Here is a 24,372-nt window from a genome sequence, read left to right on the forward strand (position 1 = left end):
TAACTTCTTTTGGATTACTTTCACTGGTTGAAACACTATACTTCGTCATGACAAATCATGTCAGAGGCCAGCTGTCTGCTTCAAGTGGCTAAATCTTACTGCTCAAGAACCAGTGGAGAGCGAAAGTCATCAGAGATGCTTAGCATCCGATTTTTAACTCCTCCCCTCCACCTGGCAGGTACTAGAAAACCTCCCATACCACAACAACTAGAGACAGTTTTTCCCCACTGCCATCACACTCATAAATCATGACCAGTATCTGTGCTATATACCCATTCTAGGTTATTCTACAGGGTGGGCCATTTCTATGGATACACCGTAATAACATGGGAATGGTTGGTGATATTAAAGTCCTGTTTGTGGCACATTAGTATATGTGGAGGGGGCAAACTCCTCAAGATGGGCGGTGACCATGGTGGCCATTCAGAAGTCGGCCATCTTGGATACAACTTTTGTTTGTTCAATAGGAAGAGGGTCATGTGACACATCAAACTTATTGGTAATGTCACAAGAAAAACAATGGTGTGCTTGGTTTCAACGTAACTTTAACAGTGAAGCACTGTGAATACTTTCCAGATACACTGTGTACAGACAAAATCAGAACACTGAACAGAAAAGTCAATCTGGGACAGACACATTTTTTGCAATGCACGAATGCAAAATACATCAAAACATTCACGTAGTTAATGATATGCTTCTTAAACGTGTCTTCTTGTATAATGGAACTTGTCGTATTCCCTCTGTCACAAAAAATATGAGCTAAAGTCTGCCAAGAACTGCTGTTGTCCTTGAATCAAACAACACACTGGAGGTGGGACATCAATCCCCTGAAGCCTCTTAGAAAGGCAGACTGAGTTTGAGCCAGATAAAGATTTTACAAGAACTCGACTGTATTTTCTTCAAAGAGTCTCCCAGCAGATAAATTCAGCTGGAGTAGCCGCAAGCAACAGTTCACAATAAGTAGTCACTGAAAATCTGCTGGAAACTGCACCCAGTTTTAGCAGCTTTCATATAAATAAATCAACATGTCAATAAATAACTGTGAGATGTAGGATCACTGGGGGCAACACAGCATGCCACAAGCATTAGAGCTCTATGTTATATATTAGGTATTGCACTGAATATGTAAATATTACTACTGAATTAATGTGGTGCAAACCACTGTCACAATAATCAATTAATACTCACAGTTTTTCTAGAGTTGAGTGATGATGAAGGCAAAAAAGTGAATAAAAACTGAATCAAAATGAAGACATGCAGGCACAGGTTTTGCAGAACATTATAAAAACGATACTTAAGTTGTGGGTAGGTGGGGACCGAAAGAATGAGCTAGTAGATACAAGTGATGGAAATTATTTTTTTCCGAAGGATGGCTGGCGTCTCCCTTCGAGATAGGGTGAGGGGCTCAGAGTATAGCCACTAGTCCTCCACATTAAAAAGAGCCAGATGCCCAGTGGTTCAGGCATGGATGGTCTGGGAACTCTTTGGTGGTCCCCTGGATAAGCCACAGTAGGCTGGTTAGGCTGCTGCCCCTACGACACGGCTCCAGATAAGTGGAAGAAAAGTCTATCTCTATCTATAGACTGTATTTATTATAGTAGCAACTGCAGGGAATCACTTTCAGTGCTCGTTTAAGTCCCTCAATGGAAGTTGTGTTCACTTGTTTGTGCTCATCTATGATGTACACTGAAATTTATCTGCAAACTAGTGAAAAAACTTAAGTCAGATCAAGTTTTTGCTTTTTTATTACTGATGAGTTTAAGGAAAATAAAATAACAACAACAGATGTAGCATAATAAGGATCTTTGTGGACTGGTGCCAGCTGAACTACCTCCAGATCAACACTAATAAATCCAAGGAGCTGGTGGTAGACTTCCACAGGCACAAGCATCCTCCACTGAACCATACCAAGGTATGGACATTGAGACTGTGGACAGCTACAGGTGCCTTGGTGTTCATCTGAACAATAAACTGGACTGGACTCATAATTCAGACGCCCTCTACAGGACAGGGCAGAGCAGGCTGTACCTGCTGCAGAGACTCAGGTCTTCAGGAGTGAAGGGCCCACTCCTGAAGACCTTCTATGACTCTGTGGTGGCCTCAGCCATCTTTTACAGTGTGGTCTGCTGGGGCAGCAGCATCTCTGCTGGGGAAAGGAAGAGACTGAACAGGCTGATCAGGGCCAGCTCTGTTCTGCCCTCTGGACCCAGTGGAGGTGGTGAGTGACAGGAGAATGGCGGCTAAGCTGTCATCCCTGTTGGACAACATCTCCCACCCCATGCAGGAGACTCTGACAGCACTGAGCAGCTCCTTCAGTGGGAGACTGCGGCACCCACAGTGTGGGACGGAGAGATTTCACAGGTCTTTCCTCCCCACTGCTGTCAGACTCCACAATAAAGACTTTAACTGATCAAACACATCCACACATGTGCAATAACACTAATGTGCAATAATCTTTTCTGGCATCGTTGTATTTTTACTCAGTTGTATATAGCATTTGTATTCTATTTTTTTCTTATTGTATATTTTATTCTATTTTATTCTACTGTATATAGTATTTTATTTTATTCTATTCTGTACAGTTGTGTACTGTATTTATTCTTATTGTATTCTAATTTTTGCTTCATAACTTTTGCACTGTCCACTTCCTGCTGTGACAAAACAAATTTCCCACGTGTGGGACTAATAACGGTTATCTTATCTTATCTTATCTTATTATTTAATTCAGCAATGAACTGCCACAAGGTGTTGTTAACAAAAAGTTTGTGAATTTCAGCAGCATCTTTCCCAGCAATAAAACAAAAGTGCCTTCTAGTGGTTTATTCTTGTGACTTCTTCCTCAGACATATACTCCTAAATATTACTTATCACAAAAAGGTAACTTTGTAGTACTTGTACAAAAACATGTATATGTACTACAAGCTGACAATGAACATTACACATCCATAACCTGCGGTGGCTACCAGTGGTAACGTTCTGGTAAGAGTTCTGTACAGTTACGGAATCAAAGACAGGCTTCGTGCACGTTTGCTGACCTGCTGTGCATGGTCACCTAAGTCACATGTAAAAGTACCATATTTTCCGCACTATAAGGCGCACTTAAAATCTTTTAATTTTCTCAAAAATCGACAGTGCGCCTTGTATTCTGGTGCGCCTTATGTATGAATTCTGGTTGTGCTTACTGACCTCAAACTGATTTTATGGGGTGCACATCTGTTAAAACATGTTTTAGTATGACTTCGCTAAGCTACGAAGCCGCACTGCTTGATTGATTGTTGGAGCATTACAGCTACTGTAGTCAGGAGCCTCGCGGAGTGATCTGGGTCCAAAACTCCGTCCGCTTCAGGTCCCAAAGTCAAACGAAGAATGCAGCATCACTGAGAGTTAAAAACTGTCTAAATTCTTTCATCTTAATAAAAAGATCAGCGTTGCTGCTTTACCAGGTGTAACTATGAAGTTTAACCATGAAAACAGAATTTATTAAATTTAACAGAGTTAGAAGTTAGCAGGAAGTTAGCTAGCTAGTTTCCACCTAAACATGATATACCATGTTCTGACTGAGAGATTTCTGAAAGAATTCAAACGTACAGCTCTGCTACCACTTCTGACATAAATGGAGACAGAAAACTAAACAGCAGTGACGTTTGTAGGGTTACTGAAGTTGGGCTAGCTGCTATATAATGTTGTGCTACGTGATTGCTAGCGACACAGCTATGTTAGCATAACATAAACAGTGAAGCTGGAGGATGAACGCTAACACTTTTCCACTCGATAAAAGTTAACGTGAAGGTTCCTGATGGTTAGAGACAAATACAGTCGCATGGCAGGATGCTGTAAACGGACCAAACATCAGTCAGGAGAACAACTGAGATAATCCATCCACAATACGAGGTTAGTCATTAATATACTGCAACAACATGGGAACAGAGCCGCTGTGAGAGAATTCAACATTAATGAACCAAATCAGGCTGATTCATTCTTCTTGGAGGAAGCAAGAGGAATGAGTTGAGTAAAATTTGACGCATCTGACTGTTTCTTCGTTTCTTAGTGCATTACCATGGTGACACGGTCTTGTCTGACCATGACAGATAAGTTCCTTAACTACAGTAATCTCAAAAGTGTTGCAAATCTCTGAAAGGGAAAGGACCGGCCAACAGGCCTTAAACGCCAGTGGTTGCTTCCATATTTGCAGAGTGAAACGCCAGTTGGTGCAGAGCTGTCTGTATGATGTAACGGTAAAAGAAAAACAATAAAGAGAAGAAAGTTCAAGCTGACACTGGCAGCTCCATCGTGGCTCAGCATTTTTGCCTTTATGTTTATGGATGTGTTATACAGATTATTTTTAGAGCAGTATCATTTGCCAGTTTGCAGTATTCTCCACAATTTTCACTGAATAGAGCAGAATAAGAGAAACATCTAAATGACATGACATAGACGTGTTAGAATAGTTCAAAGCATTTTCTTCAAATGGACCAATTTTTATATAGTCCTTTTTAACTTTACCTGAGCACTCACAATGGTTTATACAACTTTTCTCATTCACCCATTCATACGAGTGCTCCCTATGCTTAAGTGGATGCACCGCACCACAGCTTGGCTTGAAGCAGCCACCAACCGTCCCATTAGTAGATGACCTGCTCTACCTCCTCAGCTACAGCCACCCCTTGACATATTTACCATGGAAACCTACTTTTTAAACTTCTATTGGCTAATGATAGATCTAAAGTTGCTAAAGTATTTACAATAGAAAATATAACATATTTTGTCTGTTTGCTTTTTTTCAACAGGCCAAACAAAGGTTAGTTTTAATGTTTGCTGATGAATTGTGATTATTTAAAATGATTTGTTTCAGCAGACGTTTTCAGTCTGATAGCTGCTATATTTTAACGAGCCATTGATTTGCTTTTTGTTGTTTTGCTTCCTCAGGGATAAAACTAGTGTAGTGATTTGTGCTCTGCAACCATAAAGCACACAAAGACAAACCATTATAGCAGTGGTGATTAATGTGTATTTTAAAATATGGATACAGTGTATTTACATTAGTAAATAATCTTTATTCAAATAACAAAATCAACACAGTTTGAATGACTTCAAAAAGGAGGTGATCTATGAGGTAAATATTATTCTATCACAGAACAAATGACTCGTTAAATGGAATTCTCACAGTTATAATTGAATGTTTGTGAACCAATGTGGACGTCTTCTCTCACACGGGCTGCTGTGTATAGCTTAGAGGCCTGCAGTAAAGGCAGGAATGATGGTGTAATCATCATAAAGCATGGACGCTGCAGATGCAACTAAATGAGCTTGCCTTCCAAGCCATTAACTGCATTTCAGATCCAGCATGTTTACCACAGAGCTTTCTTCTCACAGTAGCTGCCTTTCTGTGCTTCAGGCTACACTCACCACAAGCTCTATCCACTTAAGCTCTTTAGAGAGTCCATTAGGGAAATGAAAGACACCATTTGTGAAGGTACGATGCTTATTGGAGAGATAATCAAGACGCTTAATTTGCCTTGGGCCCATGACTTACTGTGGTTTACTGTGGGGTCAAGAAGACACAAACAGTGCATTGTAAACAGACACAATGCACCTATAATTTAACAAACACCAAACCACCTGTCAGTCACACAACTTGCAACATGCTTTTTCATTAAAAGTTCAAGAAGACTGCAGTGCAGGTAAACAGCCTCAGAGCCTGTAAATACTCTACCAGTCAAGACTTTGGAAACCTTCTCATTTAATAGTTTTTCTTTATTTTCATGACTATTTACGTTGTAGATTCTGACTGAAGGCATCACAACTATGAATGAACACATATGGAAAATATGTAGTAAACAAAAAATGTGAAAAATAAGCCTTTGCTTTGATTACTGCTTTGCACACTGTTGGCATCCTCTCTCTGAGCTTCACGAGGTCGTCATCTGAAATGGTTTTTAATGAGCCGGCTCTTTGAAGTGAACAAAGGAAGTGTTTTGTTTTGTTTTTTTTCTTTTTCTCTCTCTAACTTGCGTTTGCGCTGAGCAGAGGGGGGGAGGGGTGGTAGTAATTCCACACTCTTCCAAAAAATCATCCCAGGTCCATATGACAGAGAATATGCATCTTCTTTTTGTTTTGCATATTTTAATTTATATTTTATTGTGTTGTGGTTTGCAGTATTTTGTGTTGTTTCACTTTAAATTTGTTTAAAAGGAAAAAACTGAAAATTTTAATAGTTAAAAGTTGAAATGTAAATAGTTGTTTTTGTATTTTATAATTTATTTTTTACATTTTATGTGGAGTGAATAAATAAAAGTATATTTATATATAAACATATATAAATAAAAAGCATGTTTTTTTTAACATTAGTAATTCATTTTGTGCAGAATTTTATATTGTTGTTGAAAATAAATAAATTAAAGCAACAAAACAACCTGAAGAGCCGAAAGAGCCGGAATTCCCATCACTAATGGTTTTCCAACAGTCTTGAAGGAGTTCCCAGAGATGCTGAGAACGCTTGAGGGGCGGGGCATCAGACCTTTGCATACATTATAGAGGTTGGTGTTGTGCCAAAAAAATGATTTTCAACTTTTCCTTGTGTTTTTTATGTGTAATATCTTTATGTATGTTGGTAAATAGACTTCGGTGAACAGGGTTTACAAAGGGTTATATGTAAAGTTTAAAAATGACCTGTTTTTCAAGTATCTTTATAACTCTGTGTTACTGTACTTACATTATAACCAATCTGGTCCTCTTTACCCATGTCATGGCGAGTGCTGTGTGGCAGGCAGGTTGAAGGACCCAAATGAGGACTCAGAAACAGAAAGTTAAGCTTAGGGGAAAAACCATTTCAGGTGACTGCATCATAAAGCTCATTGAGAGAAGGCCAAGGGTTTCCAGTGCTTTCAACAAAGGAAAGGGTGGCTAATTTGAGGAATTAAAATATACAAACATATTTAGTTATTTATTATTTTTTTCTTTACTACATAATTCCTTATATCTTGCTTCATATACCTGATGCCTTCAGTATGTGTGTACAATGTGCAAAGTAGTACAAATAAAGAAAAACATTGAATGAGAAGGTGCGTCCAGACTTTTGACTGGTAGTTTACAAATAGTCATTTATTTACTTTTATGTTGCTGCACTACATGAAGGCATCTGACTTTTAAATTTAATCGAGCAGTCAGCCACTTTAAAACTGCAAACACAATGACAGTGTAAAAGTGTATCCACTATTGGATTGTCCCTCATAAATAATCATGTCCAGGAGCTTCAAAGTGATTAGCAATGTGGAGACACGTCACACAATCATGCACAGCTCGCCACCCAAGCAAAAGGCGAAGAGAAGGAAGACTATAACATTCTCATTTTCCATCATCCACTCTATTCCTCCGGGAATTCGGAGCTCTGTAGTAAGATTGAAGAAGAACCAAAACTCTCATCTTTCCTTTCATCTTTTCCCAAACTCAACTGCTGTCATAAAGTTTTAAATGCAAACCTCACCAGACTGCAGCTGCTTGCTATTATTCTGCTAACCATCCCTTGGTTGATGCTGAGAAGAAAAAGCAATATGAGGGGAATTTGGGGGGGGGGGGGGGGGGGGGGGGCATCTGTTTGTTAATGCTACCACTTCCATAGCTGAAATTCATTAAAGGCTGTGCAGAAATTAGACTTGTAAATTCAGCCAAGCACATAGCTTCACATTGCTCTGTGCATTTATTAAATACATCAGTCAAATAGACGATTGTATACCTGCACATTTAGCAGAAGAAGATCTTCATGGGAATTAGCCTTTGCAGTTTTCTTGCTTAAAAATAACCACAGAGTGACAGGAAATCAAGTGCAAACACATTGGCCCTCAGATGCAAAGTCTCACAATAAGGTGAAAACAGATCTGAAGCATGAAAAATGATTGTGAAATGATGCTGCTAACATTTTTGTACTGGTTAATTACACAACAAATGAAATGTGAGGGAAAAATGACCTCACAGCCTCCACTGGAAATCGTGACAGCAGCTGGTACAGGAACTACTGTTCTTATTACTTTGGGTTTAGTAAGTGTCACTCTTTGAGACGTCTTTGGGAGAGTGAGGGAGCAGAAACTGTGGGAGGTCAACTTTCTTCTAATTGGCTGGCCCTCACAAACAGAATGTTCAAGCAATAGGTAAGCGTAATTTATGTACCCACAACGAGAAGATGACCACATTTAAGGACATCCCCTCTCACTGACATCATAAGAGCCACGAACATGAATTATTTAAAACTTGAGCTGTAATTTATGTACAAACTGACCTCAATGTTTACAATTGTTACAGTATATAGTATGCATAACATCCATCAATCCATCCATTTTCTTCCCCTCATCCTGTGCCAGGTCACAGCGGCTGCAACCTGAGCAAAGGAGCCCAAACCACCTCATCCATCTTATCTGGTTGAACACCAAGATGTTTCCCACACAAGCCGGGAGACATAATTTTTCCAGCATATGCTGGGTCTATCCTGAGGCCTCCTCCTCAGCATCCGCATTACTGCAGCTGGTAATCTACATCCTCGAGAGGATAAAGAGTTTGTCCAGTGTTCCGAAACCAAGAAACTGAGGTCCGAATAACGGATGAACTCTACTTTCCAGCACCCTGCTATAGACTTTCCTGGGGAGGCTGAGGAGTGAGATCCCTCTGTAGTTAGAGCACACCCCTCTTTCTTAAAGATGGGAACCACCACCCCAGTCTTCAGATCAAGAGCCACTGCCCCAGATCTCCACACAACATTATAGAGGTGTGTCAACAATGAGAGCCCTACAACATCCAGAGCCTTCGGGAGCTCAGGGCGAATCGAGTTTAAGTGCCTCAGTGACCTTACCCCAGTGATGGGCGAGTCACTGGCCTTGTCCCCAGACTCTGCTTCCTCTATAGAAGATGTATCAGTGGGTTAGAAAGAGAGAGAGATCGATAGATAAATGGATACTTAATTGATGCCACAAGGATCAATTAAGGAGATCCTCAAAGTATTCCTTCCGCCGCCTGACTTTATCCTCAATTTTGAATTTGAAATTTGAATGCAGCAGCACTGTAGTTCTTACCATCCTGAGAGCCAAAGACCGTAGTGAAATCCCAAGAAGCCTTGTAGTCTATGCTATGCACATACTGCCTTGAGCATCTCCTGGAATGAGAAGAAAGCATGCTTCTTGTTCTGTTTGCCATCTGTTAAGTAATGCAGAAGTTCCTGAGGTTTAGTGCTGCAGATTTTGTCACTCTGTTGGGGGTCTTTTGAAGTTGCTGCATTGATGGTTAATGGCAGAACTTCCACCTAAAGTCAGTGATTTAGAATGGTGGAGTTCTGCTTCAGATTTCCATTTTATTTACACAACATTAGTCACCTTAAGGCGCTTTATATTGTAAGGAAGACCCTACAATAATACATACAGAGAAAAACCCAACAATCATATGACCCCCTATGAGCAAGCACTTTGGCGACTGGGGAAGGAAAAACTGTGCATTGAAGGACATGTCCTGGTCAAAAGTGACTCCAAGGTTCCTCACAGTGTTACTGGAGGCCAAGGTAATGCCATCCAGAGTAAGAATCTGCTTAGATACCATATTTCTAAGATTTTCAGTTTGATCTGAATTAAGAAGCAGAAAGTTAGCAGCCATCCAGGTCTTTAAGTCCTTAAGACATTCCTGCAGTTTAACTAATTGGTGTGTGTTATCTGGCTTCATGGACAGATAAATTCAATCAATCAAACCTTTATTTGTCACATGCAAAGTTTACACCTGCAGTGAAATTAGACCCCCCCGGCTATAGATACATGCATAGCACAGACATCACATGGGAAGACAGGTTGGAGACAGTTAGAATTTGGAATTTGGTCGGGGGAGCTACTTAGGAGAGTGTTGGAGCTCCCACCGGCGCGGGATCATTGAGTTGTCATCCCAAGTTAGTGTGTGTCAGCATATGACAGAGCTGTTCGTGTATGTCCGCCGGGGTTAGTGTTGACGGCTGATTCTGTGGTTTTCCCGCCGGAGGAAGAGTGGACCAGAAAGGCAGCACGCACGGGGTGTGCGGAAACACAACAGCGGGGAACACGAGCACAGACGTCAGAGGGAAGCACACACACGGGATTCAAGGGAGCAACGGGGATTTATTGTGTTTACAGCTTTCACTGTAAATAAAGAGCAGTGTTTGCATCGCAGAGTCTGCGTTTTGGGTCCTCATTCCCCACATCCCCATGGTCTGCCCGCCAGGCCGTGACACGAACAACTGCATGTCAATTTTACAGTCAATCTAAATGTTCGTCGCTGGTCTGTCAATCTCCCACTGGAGAGCTGGGAGCTTCTCCGAGATGTTATCAATTTTGCGCTCAAAGAGCTTAATCGGAGTACTCACGACAGCCTCGAGCTTCTCCAAGATCTTATTGTGCCGCGTTCAATGGGCACATTTTGAGAAGTCACGACTTGCCCCATCATTTCCATCGCAGTGGGCAGCCTTGTGGGGTTTTGTACAGCCATTTTGGCTTTTTTAAAATCTTTGATAAGCCAGGGCAAACCCAGCTCCGATCAGCAAAAACCCTGTTATCATGGTTCCAAAAAGGTAGATGTCTTCAATGTCCTTGATTGACAGTCCCGCCAGGCACACAACCCTCCAGTTCCTCCACCCATCCATCGTGTATCCGACAGGGAACGTCCCTCCAGGACACTGGGGCTCTCCTGAACCCAGGCGTTGAGAAGAGGCCTGTCAATTGCATTCAGGGACCAGTTGATCAAATTTATCATCCCTGTGAATATTTTGCTTAATAGTACAATGTTCACAAATGTTTGTCCTAAAGCTTCATCGGTTTTCAGAAGGTCTGTATGTAAGAACTGTGAAATATCAACAAAGAGCAAAACTGTCAGAAGGCAATATGAGAAAAACAGCTATGCTTTCTGCAGGTGTATACCAAAGCAGATCCCCAGAGAGCAGGAATGAAAGAAATCTCCACATGAAGCACAAAGCAATCATTTGTATTTGTCTGGCAGGCAGCAGTACTGCTCATCTCAATATATTTCAATTTCATTTACATTTATTTAAATACTTCAACCCTAGTCTGTGGCTGATTTTCATGGTGGTGACAGACAAGACATCTCTTTAAAGAACTAAAAGAGCAGGATAGGACCTGCAGGTGACTCAGCTACAGGCTTGACAATCAGTTTAGTGCCATGTTTTAATGACAGCTATTCAGGAAAATTACAATAGATCTGCATAAAGCTTGATCAAGTCAGTAATTACAACTTGAGGGTATATGAAAATGCTGGAGTGTAAGCTGTTTTAAGTATAAGTTCAGAGAAGTGCTTGTGTAACCATTTTCAGTTCAGGTGATTTCAGAAGAAACTATTTTGAAAGGATTCAACCTGAAACAAGAAGGAAAATTAGGAATATTTAAGTTATACTTGTGCATTTGCACATATGCCACAATTTAAGATACTGCATATTTATGGCCACTGAGGTGGAGTTAATACCTCTTTTAAAAAGACAGCCCTCTCTAGGTTTATATGTATTTTATTTATTGACACAAATTGTCTAATTTAGAGCACTTGTGATAAATATGTCTTCTTTATATTGTCACGTGTAGTTAAATTGACAGCTTGTTTTTGTAGTGATGTTTTAATTCTCACTGAAATAAAGTAAATGGTAAACAATTTTTTAACCACTTATCCAGCTGAACTTGCTGGAGCCTATCGCAGCTTTGACCAAGAAGCGAGATAAAGCCTGGTCAGTTTACCAGTCCATCAGATGGCCAACGTTTTATTCATATTCAGTGTAGTGGGACATAAGCTGTAAGCTGGGACAGTGTAAAGGAACATCTGTGGTACATGCACATATATGTTCCCAAGTCTTGATCTTAGCCTACATAGTTATGAAATATTTATCACAACTCGATTCTGTAATAGCTCTAAGCCACAGTCTATTGAGGGCTCATCTTTTTAAGAAAGAACACTGATATTCCCGTAGAAAAAGTAAAAGATGGAATAAAGCACAAAGAACTTTTTGTTCTGTAAAGTGTCCTTGGGTGTTTTTCAAAGGCGCTTTTAAATAAAATGTATTATTATTATTATTATTACTAGTATTATTATTATTATTATTATTATAACTGTGTGCAAGTCTAAACAAATAAGTGTAGACAGGGTGTAGAGGGTTTTAGCCAAAGGACTCAATTTTGCCATTTCTCCGCAACAGTTGCCCATAGTGGACCTCATCACAGCCACAGAAACCGCCATACGGATTAATAAATTATCACAGACAGAAGCAGAGCAAATCAGGATGAAAGTCTCAGCCACCTCTTTGCAAACTCCTTTGACTACGATGATCTGGATGACTGAGAACCTTCACAGACAAGTGTAGACAATAATGAGATTATAGGTCTGATTTTCTTCTGGACTTATCTGTCACATGGTTTCACTTCACGACACAGTTCATATAAATAAATAAATGAAATAAATGAACTGAACATATCAAGAGCAGTCAGGTAGCTGTGGGGGTGAGATGCCATTTTCTTTTACTACACGTTCCTACTGCTTCTTACGAGGCAGGTAACAGGCTTGTATTTTTTATACATTTTTTGGGTTATAGGTAAAAGTACTTATATATCGGAATGCTTTTTTAATTGCTTATTCAGGCCATACCGATCCTGACAACAACGACCTGAAGGGATAAATAACACAAACTTGGCTGTCACATTGGTCCTACCTTGGGAGTTGTGGACAGAAAAGTCATGTTTTAAGTTATGCTCATGTTTGTTTAACAACTTTAGATGCAATAACACAATTGCTGTTGTTCAAAACAAACATTACATTACAAACATTAATATGTGGTCTTTTGCTTACAGAGACAAAAACTGGTCCCTAGAACTGAAGAAGCTTCTCGGATGAGAGGTGAACCGTCTTCAAGCAACTTAAAGAAGTCCAGATGCTTTTCTTTCCAAAGCTCCTTAGACTACGATGACCTGGATGACTGAGAACCTTCACAGACAAAAACTGGTGAGCTATCCAGAATGTTCTCCAGGATATGAAATATTTATATTACACATACAACAACTGCTTACATTTGCACACAATTATTTTCAAAACCATTAGCTTAGCCCTTTAGCTACTATATAGATCCTCGTTTACACTGAGTTGATTTATGCCATTTTCCTTTTCTTTTACCTTAGAAGGACAGTACTTTAATAATGTTTGTCACTTCTATTTGGTTCCCCAAACCTTTTGCTGGGGGCCTCTCTAGTGATCCTACAAAATGTGGCATGTTTACATGTGCTACAACTATTGTTTCAGGTGTATGTCCCTGTGATAACAGAATACAACACCTTCCACAAAACAGACAAAAAAAAAAAAATGTTAATACATAGACACGTCTTCAATTACCTCTTTTGAACATATGGAATTCACCTTCTATTTTATTAAGTTAATCTTTAACAATTTATCATATAATGCAGAAATTGGACTGTGATATTCACAGTGGCCAGCTTCTCTATCTCCCTCTTGGCACACTTTGATCATACACAGACTTTGATCACTGGATACTAATCATTAAAACTTTGTGGCTTCAAAACTGTCCCCCTGCAACAGATGTTTCAAGTGTAAAGTGCTCATGATCATTCAAGCTCAGTGGTTCAGGCATGGTTGAAGTGATTACTGAGAAACCAAACTAGTATTGCTCATCAGAGCAATAACATCAGTCTCCGCATGACTGCACACTTGCAGACTTAGTATATTGCTTTTATTAGTGTTTCTAGGTCACAAAATAAACTTTTAAGATATTTTCAGGTGAGAATGTAGCTGTGTAAACTTCAAATATCTGCTCGTTTTATCAAGACATCTCATATTAGCGACAGTGGTTTGACGACGTCGGTGCAGCCAGACAGCCAGCCGGCTAGCTAGCTAGCGCCGCTTGGCTGACAAGAGATCCGGGCTGGCTGACACCCAGGCCGGCTCACGCTCTCGTTTCACCCCCTAGTCTTTCGTGATGACTCTTGGTTGGCTGCTGGACTTATTTTTCATTTATATGGGCTGGTGATTCATTTATTCATTTTAGTAACGGTATAAACAGTAAAAGGTGGTGGATTGTCCAGATGCTGGTCGATGTGGAAAAAATAACCCAGTTGTTTGGTGGTGGCTAACGCGGAGCTACAACAGAGGAAAGCAAACCACCGGTGTATGACAGAAAGGACATGCGGGAAAAACAGAGATGCGAGGCGGCCGCCAAGCGACCGGGCCTGGCTTACACCGAGAGCGGTTCTCTGTCTCGTTTCACCCCTCCCTCTCTCTCTCTCTCTCTCTCTCTCTCTCTCTCTCTCCCTCGCCGCCGGTATGAGTGCACGGTGAACTGAATGTCAGGTAAGACATTATGTATATTTTCGTTATGCTGACTTTTTGCAATCAGTTACAATAAGTCGTACTGCGCGCTAGCTAGCATGACAGACTTTCTATACAGCTGGGTGCATGCTGTGTTACTGATGGTGAACTGTATTCATAAGGTTAGTTGCCAACCGTCCCGTGCAAACGGAACCGTCCCGCATTCAGAGAAAATATTACGCGTTTCGTATTGAGCTGAAAAGGAATGCAGTTTGTCCCGGACTTCAGCTACAATGGAAAAAGACAAAGCTGGATTTATTCTGTCGTTACACTGCACAGCGGACTCTTCCCCTGTCATTCTCTCGCCAACTTCAATCATGAAACTGATCAATGATCAGCTGAATCATCAGAGCTGAACAGGTGATGGAGAAACAGGTGACATAAATGAGTTGAAGTTATGAACTGTTTCTGAGAGACAAATAACACCAAGCTCCTTTTCTAAGTAGCTGACAGCTGGTAACTGTACAGGGGCGGAGCTAGCAAAGCTTTTGCCAGGGGGCCAGGTAGGGCGTTAGCACAAAGAAATACTTTTCTTTCTTACTCTCATATAAAATATTTAGCTTTTATTAAATAGTTATCTGAATCTTACAACCAAAGTATAATAATACACAAGATTGGCTGTAGACCATTGTTAATCATTCAGAACACTGTGTAAAAATAACAAAAAGTGAATGCGAACGTGCATAAATATTTATTTTATGTGTTTGATGTGTGTGGTGGGGCGTGGTCTGCACTGCTGCAGTGCATCTTGAGCTGAAGTCTGAATTCAGCTCAAGACCTGTAGATTCCCGTCAGTAACACTTTCGGTCCGCTAGTAAAACATAGTTCTATTAATCTGAGCTCAATTACTCTTGAACCGAAACCAGATGTAAGTCCCAAAAAACTGAATTGTAGAACTGAAACTGAATGGTGAGAAGTGAATCTGAAATTATTCGAGAGCTAAATTTTTAAAGGATAAAATACAGTTTCAAAGCAAATGAATTCATTTTCAAAATATAAAATTCAATTTTAATTTAGTGATGATCACTTTCAAATCAATAAATTGAATTTCATATTAGGCTAATTCATTTTCAGTTTTTAAAAGCATTTATTCAAATTACAATTCAGATTCAATCCGAGAAATTCAAATTTAACTTATTCAAATTCAGTTTCTGATGGCACAGATTTCTGCCCATACTAGTCAGCCTGTGGGAAGTAAAGACCACATGATAAGAAACATATTAGTATAACACTAGTGCTCAGGGAGCATTGAATATTGTTTTTATGTCTATTACAATGTTACAAGAGCAAACAACAGATTACAGAAGGGAATATCAAACAGATATGGCACTACCCTATGCAGAAATTCTAAATATTTCTCAGAGCTGGGTAGCCGGGCACATTTGAACAGCTTTTTCTCATTGCTATGTATGAACAGAAAAAGTGCAAAAACAGCAAAATGACACTGCATGTCTTTACATCCCAATAACTCAACAATGTCCTGTAAAGTGATGACAGAGACAAGCAACCACAATAAGAGCTTCAAGGGACATTTTGCCCCATTCTATTCTTAGAGTAGAACCAATGACAAGACTGTCATCCAGCAAGTCTTTGATATTAAAAACAAAAACTGAGAGCAATGAGAGGAAATTGAAGTGAGAGAAAAAAAACAAGCTTCAAGTCATACTCAAGACCTAACTGAGTTATGCAAATAGTGTCTGTTGATAGCAAAGTATTTTGAGATGCTTTCTTAAAGTCTGCTGGGAATAGGAACTGAGTGATGTAAACAGCCTTAAAGGCAGGAGATGAAAAATGCTCACACTGCTTCAGCTCTCTCGCAGTCATTTGTTTACCCATTAAGTAGGAAGAAATCTATCATAAAAGCCACAGTCATTAACAGTTAGGATGACTCAGTTGTGCACTCTTTGTAGTAAACTTCCAAAATTGATACATCATGTAAACTGCGCAGCTAAGATTCACTTCACTATGCAATAAAATGATGAAATTTTCAGGTGCAAAAAACATAATGGGAGGTCTATTTAAACAGTCAGAGGTTAGTGGTATGTGGTATGTACCACTGGCAGAAAGAGGAAGTGGCTGACATCCAGGAATCCTACTAGTGGGTGAACAAAGCTGGACAGCACAAAGGCACTAATCATGACAGCAGCAAGCTCTCAGCACAAGATCCACAGAGGCAGAGATACATGGAATGCCATAACCAAGTGGCCGGCACAGTATACATGAACATGTGTGCCGAGTATGGCCTGGAAGCTCTGAAAAATGGAACACGCCACCTAGAGTGGTTGAGAATGACCGAGCTAAGATCCCTTGGGTCTTCCAGATACAAACAGACCAACGGGTGGTGGCTAACCAACCAGACATAGTAGTGGTGGACAAGCAGAGGAAGGCAACCATAGTGTTAGATGTATCCATACCAAGTGATAGCAACATCGGGCTGAAGGAACATGACAAGCTTAAGAAATAGCAAGCGCTCAGAGAAGAACTCAAGAAGATCTGGAGGGTGAAGGCAACAGTGGTCCCAGTGGTAATCAGTGCACTTGGTGCAGTGACACCAAGCTGGGTGAGTGGGTCTAGCAGATCCCAGGAACAACATCTGAGATCTCCAGGAATGAACCTGACTTATTGCCATCTATGCATAAGCTCTTGGTTGTATAAGGATCAAATGGCTTTCATCAACAAGCCAGACACCTCCCAGAGAATACTACCTGGGATCCGGAATGTGGGGCCTCCCTGCTGCTGCGGAGTCGGGGCGGTCTGCTTCTCCCCACCGCAGGGAAAAGGGTAACACAACCTGGGTCTGGGTGCAGTTCCCCCCTCCAGGGGCAAGGGTACCTAGACCCGGTTCGTAGAGTACGCTTGGGGAGTGTGATTGTGTGTACAGCGTCTCTTTATGTCTGTCTCCACGTTGGTTGAGTGTGGAGTAAGTGCATATGAGAGCATGAGGGTGGGAATGGATGTTTGTATCTGTGTGTGCCTGTATGTCTGTGTCTGTATGTCAGGTTGGGTATCAGATGCCACCTCTCTGAGGACAGCTCAGGCCCTCCAAGGTTTGGAGGCCTATCTCCCCCCACCACTTCCCCTGCCGGGGGCGGACTCCCTCAGACATCGGTGCGTTGGTGGTTCTTTGTGTCCGGGGATGGGCGTCCGGGTACACACCGGCTCACTCCTTGGCGGCTGCTTATCGGGGCCTGGAGCCTGGGGCTCGCTTGGGCCACTTCGGAGGTGGGGTGCCCCCGGCCTCTCGGCCTGGGGCTCGGTCACTCAGGCACAGCTGGCTGCCGGCGGAGCTCACGGGCACGTCACTGCAGCCCCCCCTGGCTTCTGCTCCGTGGCTGCTGGGTGACCCCTCATCTGGGACTCTCCTCAGCTCTTTCTGGGACAGTGGCACGGCTGCCCCTCTGTTGGTCTTCCTTGGTCTCTTGTGTTCTGAGGGCCTCTGGATGTCTGGAGTTTTGATCTCCTCCATACCTGCTTCATGCCCTGGAGGACGGGGCAGTGGCCCCCCACACCCTCTAGCAGATCATTACATGAGGGAACCTTTTAAGAAAACAAGCGCGTCCATGCTCACAGGTGTACACACGGGTGATCACACACACAAACACCCTTTTTGGCTCCTACCTCAATGCACACTGTGCTGTCGATCTTACGTGCTGCACAATAATGTTTAATATTTAGTATTTACTGTCATATTCCCATAGATCATTGTGATGTTGTTTATTGTATTACTCTCGTTTTCTTCTGCTTGTTTTCTTTTTTCTTTCTCAACAGGTGATCCAGGTGATCGATAGATGTATTTTTTTTATTTTTTTTTTATTTTTTTATGCTTATTCTGTTGGTTTTTGTTTTTTGCCCTTCTCCCCCGTCCCTCTTCTCAACTGTTTTTCTTTCCCTCTTTCTTTCTCCCTTTTCTTTCCCCCAGTCAAGTCTGTCCCGTATTCAGCAAGTGAAAATAAAATAAAGAATAAAAGGTGAATCAAATGGACCATTACGGCAAAGCTGGGATGGTCAATTTGGTAAAGAAAATCCGTTGGGCATCTTTCTTCGCCTTTAGACAATAATTCTGATGGCAAAAGAGCCAAACGGGACAGGCAAAAAAAAAAAAAAAAAAAAAAAAAAAAAAAAAAAAAAAAGGATCAAATGGCTTTCATCAACAAGCCAGACACCTCCCAGAGAATACTACCGAGTGAAACGGTTGAATACCTTCTCCACAAAACACCTGTAGACTGGTAGGGCAAACTCCCATACTCCCTCAAGCATCCACGAGAGGATAAAGAGCTGGTCCAGTGCTCCGTGACGGACAACCGGGACAAAAACTGCATTGTTCCACCAAGGAATTGAACTACTGGAAACCAGTTATCTACACAAACCGGTTCTCGATTCCCAACCCACCTCCAGTGTCCAACAACGGGTTCGGGGGTTACCACCACGAAAGGCATCAGCCACTGTGCAGCCACAGCTCAGTGCAGCAGCTTCAGCAATAGAAGTGCTGAACATTGAAACAGTTTCTACTGTTGCTGTTGTAATACAGGATATCGCCATATGGTGGGGCCTCTTGTCTCATGACTTGTAGGTCACCCCCTTTTTATTCTTCATTGTATACCATTGCTGCAATGGATTCAACTCTAAATATGTTGTAACTGTACACATAACATGTGTCCTTTAAGATAAGCATGCTCATTATAACTCCCTGTCTGGGAAACTAAGTCTAAGTTCCCAGACAGGGAGTTACGCGGCAAGTGTGTTCTCTAGTAAAGCGTGGTGAAGCTGGCACCTTTATATTTGATATTTAAAATAAATCAGTACTTGTGAAAAGTACAAGGCGTTGCCTGTTTGCTATCCACCTATTCACTTCCGCGGCTGGCTTCATCTCTGCCGCATGTTACAGCTGGCGCCCAAACTTTTTCCCTTGGACTTCAGACGATTTTTGGATCCTGCACAGAATTCTTCTGCTACACATGAACTTTCTCAGAAATCTCCACACATTTGCAGACAGGTTTTTCTCCCCTCCGACAATCAAGAATGCATCCTGAGAGGACTTTTGGATCATGTTCAGGCTCAGGACGAACCACTCCCTACCTTTGTTGCCCACATGTCATGTGACCTTGACAAACTGAAAAGCCGACCTAATCGACCTAATTAGTAAGCATGCTCTTGAAAAATATGGAGTTGCCTTGTATGGCGCTAACATCACTTCTGTAATGGGTCTCCTACTATGGACCACATAGACCACTGCCTCCTTCACGTGACAAAGAACACCATGAGCCTGAACCTTATCGCTTAAATGCTCTCAGCCAGGGTTCACTACATGCACCTGCCCGAACTGTAAAAACCAACCTCATTTGACATACAGACCTCCAAATGCCACTAGACTCAGCCCGGTCCAGCCCGGTCCAGCCCTTGCCAGCGCCTGGCCATGCAAAATCAGAATTTAGCAGCACCGCCACCCAGCCTCGATACAAGAAGTTGAAAAACTACGGGGGGACGGGGGGGGACAACCTTCCCCTAGTTACTAATGGAGCCCACACACATTCACTGCCGGGTGGACACACTCTTGGACACACTCTTGGACACCTGGAAGACAATTTTTCGAAAGTCCACTGGAATACTTCGCTAAGAGCAAAAGTGAACTTCAATGCTTCATCCATGGATGCTACATTCAACATGGGTGCATCCCTCTCATCTGTAAGAGCGGATCTCATTCAAGTCAATGACGCCTACCCTAAAACACAAGTGAGTGGTATGGTCCTAGAGTTAACCTCGCCAATAATGCTCCCTGTGTCCCTGAGGGTGTCACTTGGCTCAATATTGGATTCATGAACAAGAACTTTTACCAGCATTTTGCAATAATACCAGATTTGACTTCTCCTTTGATTCTGGATATGGATTGTATGGCACGAGCTTCTGTGTCTATTCACATTCACACAAGAACAGTCTACATTGAAGTCATCCCCTGCCCACTCACAGACGATGAAGAGGACCTTCAAAACAATTATTCACATTCAACTGAAAAGGTGATGTCATTGGAAATGATTCACTCAGATTTAATAGCCAAACTGTCTGAATCAAGCCTCTACAACTACAAGAATGTGTTACTCAGCAAATGTAGCTCTATTTTTGACGGTTGTCTTGTTCATACTGCTCTCACTGAACATGTCGTAGAGACTGGCGATGCAAAACCTGTGAATCTCCCACCCTATCACACATCGCCCACTAAGAAAAATGTGATGAAGAACAGGTGCAACAAATGTTAAGGGACAACGTTATAGAACCTTCCACAAGCCCTTGGGCCGCACCTTTAGTCATTGTCAACAGAGCGGCCGCAGAAGCAAGGTTTTGTGTGACCTTTTGAGGACTCAGCCAAGTGACCTGAACAGATTCTTATCCATTGCCTCGTGTAGATGAGTCATTAGACTTTCTGGCAAGGGGAAAGTTTGTCTCAACATTGGACTTTGCACGAGGCTATGGGTAGGTTGCTTTGGCAGACGACTCTAAGCCTTAAACTGCCTTCATCTCTCACTGCGGTTTCTTCCAGTTTCAGGTGCTACCCTTTGGGCTCTGCAATGCACATGCAACTTTTCAGAGACTTGTGAACTCAGGTCTCTGGTCTTATTTACAAAACATGCACTGTCTACCTGGATGACATTGTCATCGCCTCACCTACCTTTGAACAGCACTTTGTGGATCGTGAGGAAGTGCTGGACAGACTCCAGGCTGCTGGCTTGTCCTTGAAGCTCAAAAAGTGCCAATTCTGCCTCGATGAATTCACCTTCCTCATGCACCACATCACTTCATCAGGTGTCAAACCCAATCCAGATAAAGGAAAGGCGGTTAAGGAGTTCAATACCCCAACCACAATGAAGCACGTCCGTCAGTTCCTCTACCTGACTGGTTATTATTGGTTCTAAATTCAGAATTATGCTGTGGCTTTTGCTAGTTACTCCCTTAACAAAACTGAACTCCCCTACTGCACTTCAGAAAAGGAACACTTTTGCCCATATGTTCAAGGTGTTCATGTTACTATCTTCACTGACTACAACAGCCTCAGGTGGCTCCTCAAAACTCAACAGGCCGACTCACCCGCTGGTCACTTTGCCTGCAGGACTTTTACTTTGATTTGAGTTATGTGCACAAGCCTGGGGCACACAACAAAGTGCAATCCTTTACCCCGACTTGTGACAGACCAACAATTCTTTTGACAGAAGAAGCCGTCACTTTGGAGATTCTCTGCCACCCGTTACTCTGGCTGATTGTTCACAATTGAGACAGCTGCAATTAGGTGATCGTATCACAGGTCCACTCCTCAGAGACATTGAAGCGGACTCTCTGAACAGCTCAGACAGTGCCACCTTGTTACAGTATGTTGTGTATGACTCTCTTTTGTATTACAGAGAACCCATGTCCACATGTGCTCTACACCCTTTGAGAGCTGAAACTGTTTGCCCCTACTTCCATGAGAGGCATCTTGCTAGACTATTACCACAACTACCCCACCGCAGGACACTTGGGTGTTTCTAAGACAGTCAAGCCAATGTCTTGGCTGTGGATTTTGTAGGGCCACTGCCCCACACCCCTGCTGTTAATGCATATTCGATTGTGTTTGTTGACTATTTGACTGAGTGGGTTGAAGCCAGTGCTGTCAAAGAAGTACATCTCAGGTAGCAGATGGTAAATTTGTCACTGACACTTTTGCTAGACATGGTACACCCACTTACTTGATTTCTGACAGAGGGCCTCCTTTTGGGAGTGAGCTTTTTGAATAGGTTGTTTCTGCCTTAGACTCAGTGCACAGACTCACTGCAGCATATCACCCTTAGACAAATGCTACTGAACACGCCAACCAGACTCTGAAGACTGCAATCTGCACTTTTGTAGGTGATGGGCACAAGTCATGGGATAAATTTCTCCCTCAAATTTGCTTTCTTCTACATACCCCCCATGACAGTACAGGTATGATGCCTTCCATGATGTTATATGGTCATGAGTTGGACACTTGACCTTATCACTCAGCCTTCTACAGCAGATGGTGATAAACTGGTTTACCTTAGCCTGAGACTCTTAGGCTACGTTCACACTGCAGGTCTTAATGCTAAATTCAGATTTTTTGATCAAATCCGATTTTTTTTGTCTGCTTGTTCACACTACAAATAAAATGTGAAAGCAAACACGCTCTAGTGTGAACGCTCAAAGCGGCCCACATGCGCAAAAGAAGACGTCACACACAACACGCTCTGTTTAGACCTAGACGAAACAGTATTGTTTGACTGATGGACCTTAATATAAATACTTGTTTCAGACTTTACGTTTCCAATTTTTGCTTTAAGTTATAAAGTTATTTTGATATTTACATATGGCCTAATAATGATCCTTATTGCTGTTTTAGAGAGGAGCGGTGCTTCAAAGGATAGTTGCAGATTTCTGTCAGAATCTGCAGATTATACAGTACAAATAAAATGTTCACGTTTCTCCAACGTTGTCTTCCCAACACTTTCACCGGATGGCCAGGAAGCGTTCGCGATGTCTTCTCCGGCGCTGATAATTGGCGTCTGTCTTGTGTCAGTGGCATAAAAGACGGATTTAATGCGACATGACCATTCAAACAGCGGTCGCTTTCTAAAACATCAGATATGTATCGGATTCAGCACCACATACGAAAGTGACCCAGATCGGATTTGAAAATATCGGATTTGTGCCGTTCACACTGTCACACCATGATCGGATATGGGTCGCAGAGGGTCAAAAAAGTCAGATTTGATGCACTTTCGCCTGTAGTGTGAATGTAGCCTTAGAGCCTCCCCACAGGAAGCTCACCACCATACCAGAGTGGCTCTTGATTTTAGCCATGACAGACAACAACATTACTTTGACTTGACACGTCGACACGCCACATTCCGTGTTGGTTACCTTGTTAGAGTTAAGACGCACCCCAGGTCAGATGCCCAGTCTAACTTTACTGCTAAACTTCCAACACTGTTTGAGGGACCATTGTTTGTATCTCAGAGACTCAGTGATGTTAACTACAGGCTCACTTGGGTGGACTCTGGTGTAAGTGCAGGTGTTTATCATGTTGTGAACATGCAACTGTTTCATACTTGGGACTCTCTCAATTCCAAAGGACATTCTGTTTCCTCTCTTGCTAAGAGAGGGACTGCAAAGGATCTGGACACTGACACTGCAGCCCACCCTGCCCCACCTGCAGACACTGGCATTAACTCTGATCTGTTCCCCTTTGATTTACCAAACATTCATTTTTGCCAAAATTATTTTCATACAGTCTTTTGCCCTGTGTGTTTGCCAATCTTAGCTGTAATCTCTATGTATAGGGTACTGTTAAGTGTGGTGTATGCTTTTTGTCCCTACAATCTTACAGAAAACATGGAAAACCTCAACAGTCAGATGATGAGTCAAAACCACACCCTTTATTGAATTTAAACAATTTCCTTTCAAATTGCATTAATTGCTGTAACTACCTATCCTAAATATGAATGAAATGTGCTGTGTTCCAGTGCTTACCAAAAGGGCCAATGTGACAGGTGTAAAGGTGCTTGGTCCACATAATCTCAATAAACTCACATGTGTATTAAAAGTATCTCCACTCCGCTATATCCAACTGCCAGTTATGTTCGAGGTACTCCCAGGTGATCTCACACATCTATGATTTCCACCTTTTTCTTCTCAATGGATACACTTAATCATGACTTTGGCACCAGAGAAGAATTATTCATGGGTTATTGAAATGAGAGTGCTGACCCATTAATCAGAAAGTAGTAACTGCCACAGATGAGGCTAGTGCCTATTAAAATGTATGTCTTTTAAATTTGGTTCTATGGTTCATACAGGGTTCAAACTGCCTTTAATAGTTTCCATTTGCATTTACACTAATGGATAAGGCCAAAGGCACATGATGGTTATTAAGGTCAGTGATGCAGCTGTTATCTTATGTTTACTGAGTTCTTCTTGCTCTTGATGAAGGCGGTCGCACTTTTCTCCTCCTCCTCCTCTCCCTTAGCC

At 41.9% G+C, this 24,372-nt stretch overlaps 2 protein-coding genes across 4 annotated transcripts in view; one reads left to right on the forward strand and one right to left on the reverse strand.

The window, feature by feature from the left end:
• sypl2a (synaptophysin-like 2a) overlaps nt 1–24,372 on the forward strand; it is a 495,265-nt gene that overhangs the window by 403,411 nt on the left and 67,482 nt on the right. The gene's annotated exons all lie outside the window — the stretch shown is intronic.
• Nucleotides 1–24,372, reverse strand: part of fhit (fragile histidine triad diadenosine triphosphatase) — a 126,615-nt gene that overhangs the window by 20,161 nt on the left and 82,082 nt on the right. The window lies entirely within an intron of this gene.

The sequence above is a fragment of the Neolamprologus multifasciatus genome, chromosome 5 (genome assembly GCF_963576455.1).
Source record: "Neolamprologus multifasciatus chromosome 5, fNeoMul1.2, whole genome shotgun sequence".
NCBI lineage: Eukaryota > Metazoa > Chordata > Actinopteri > Cichliformes > Cichlidae > Neolamprologus > Neolamprologus multifasciatus.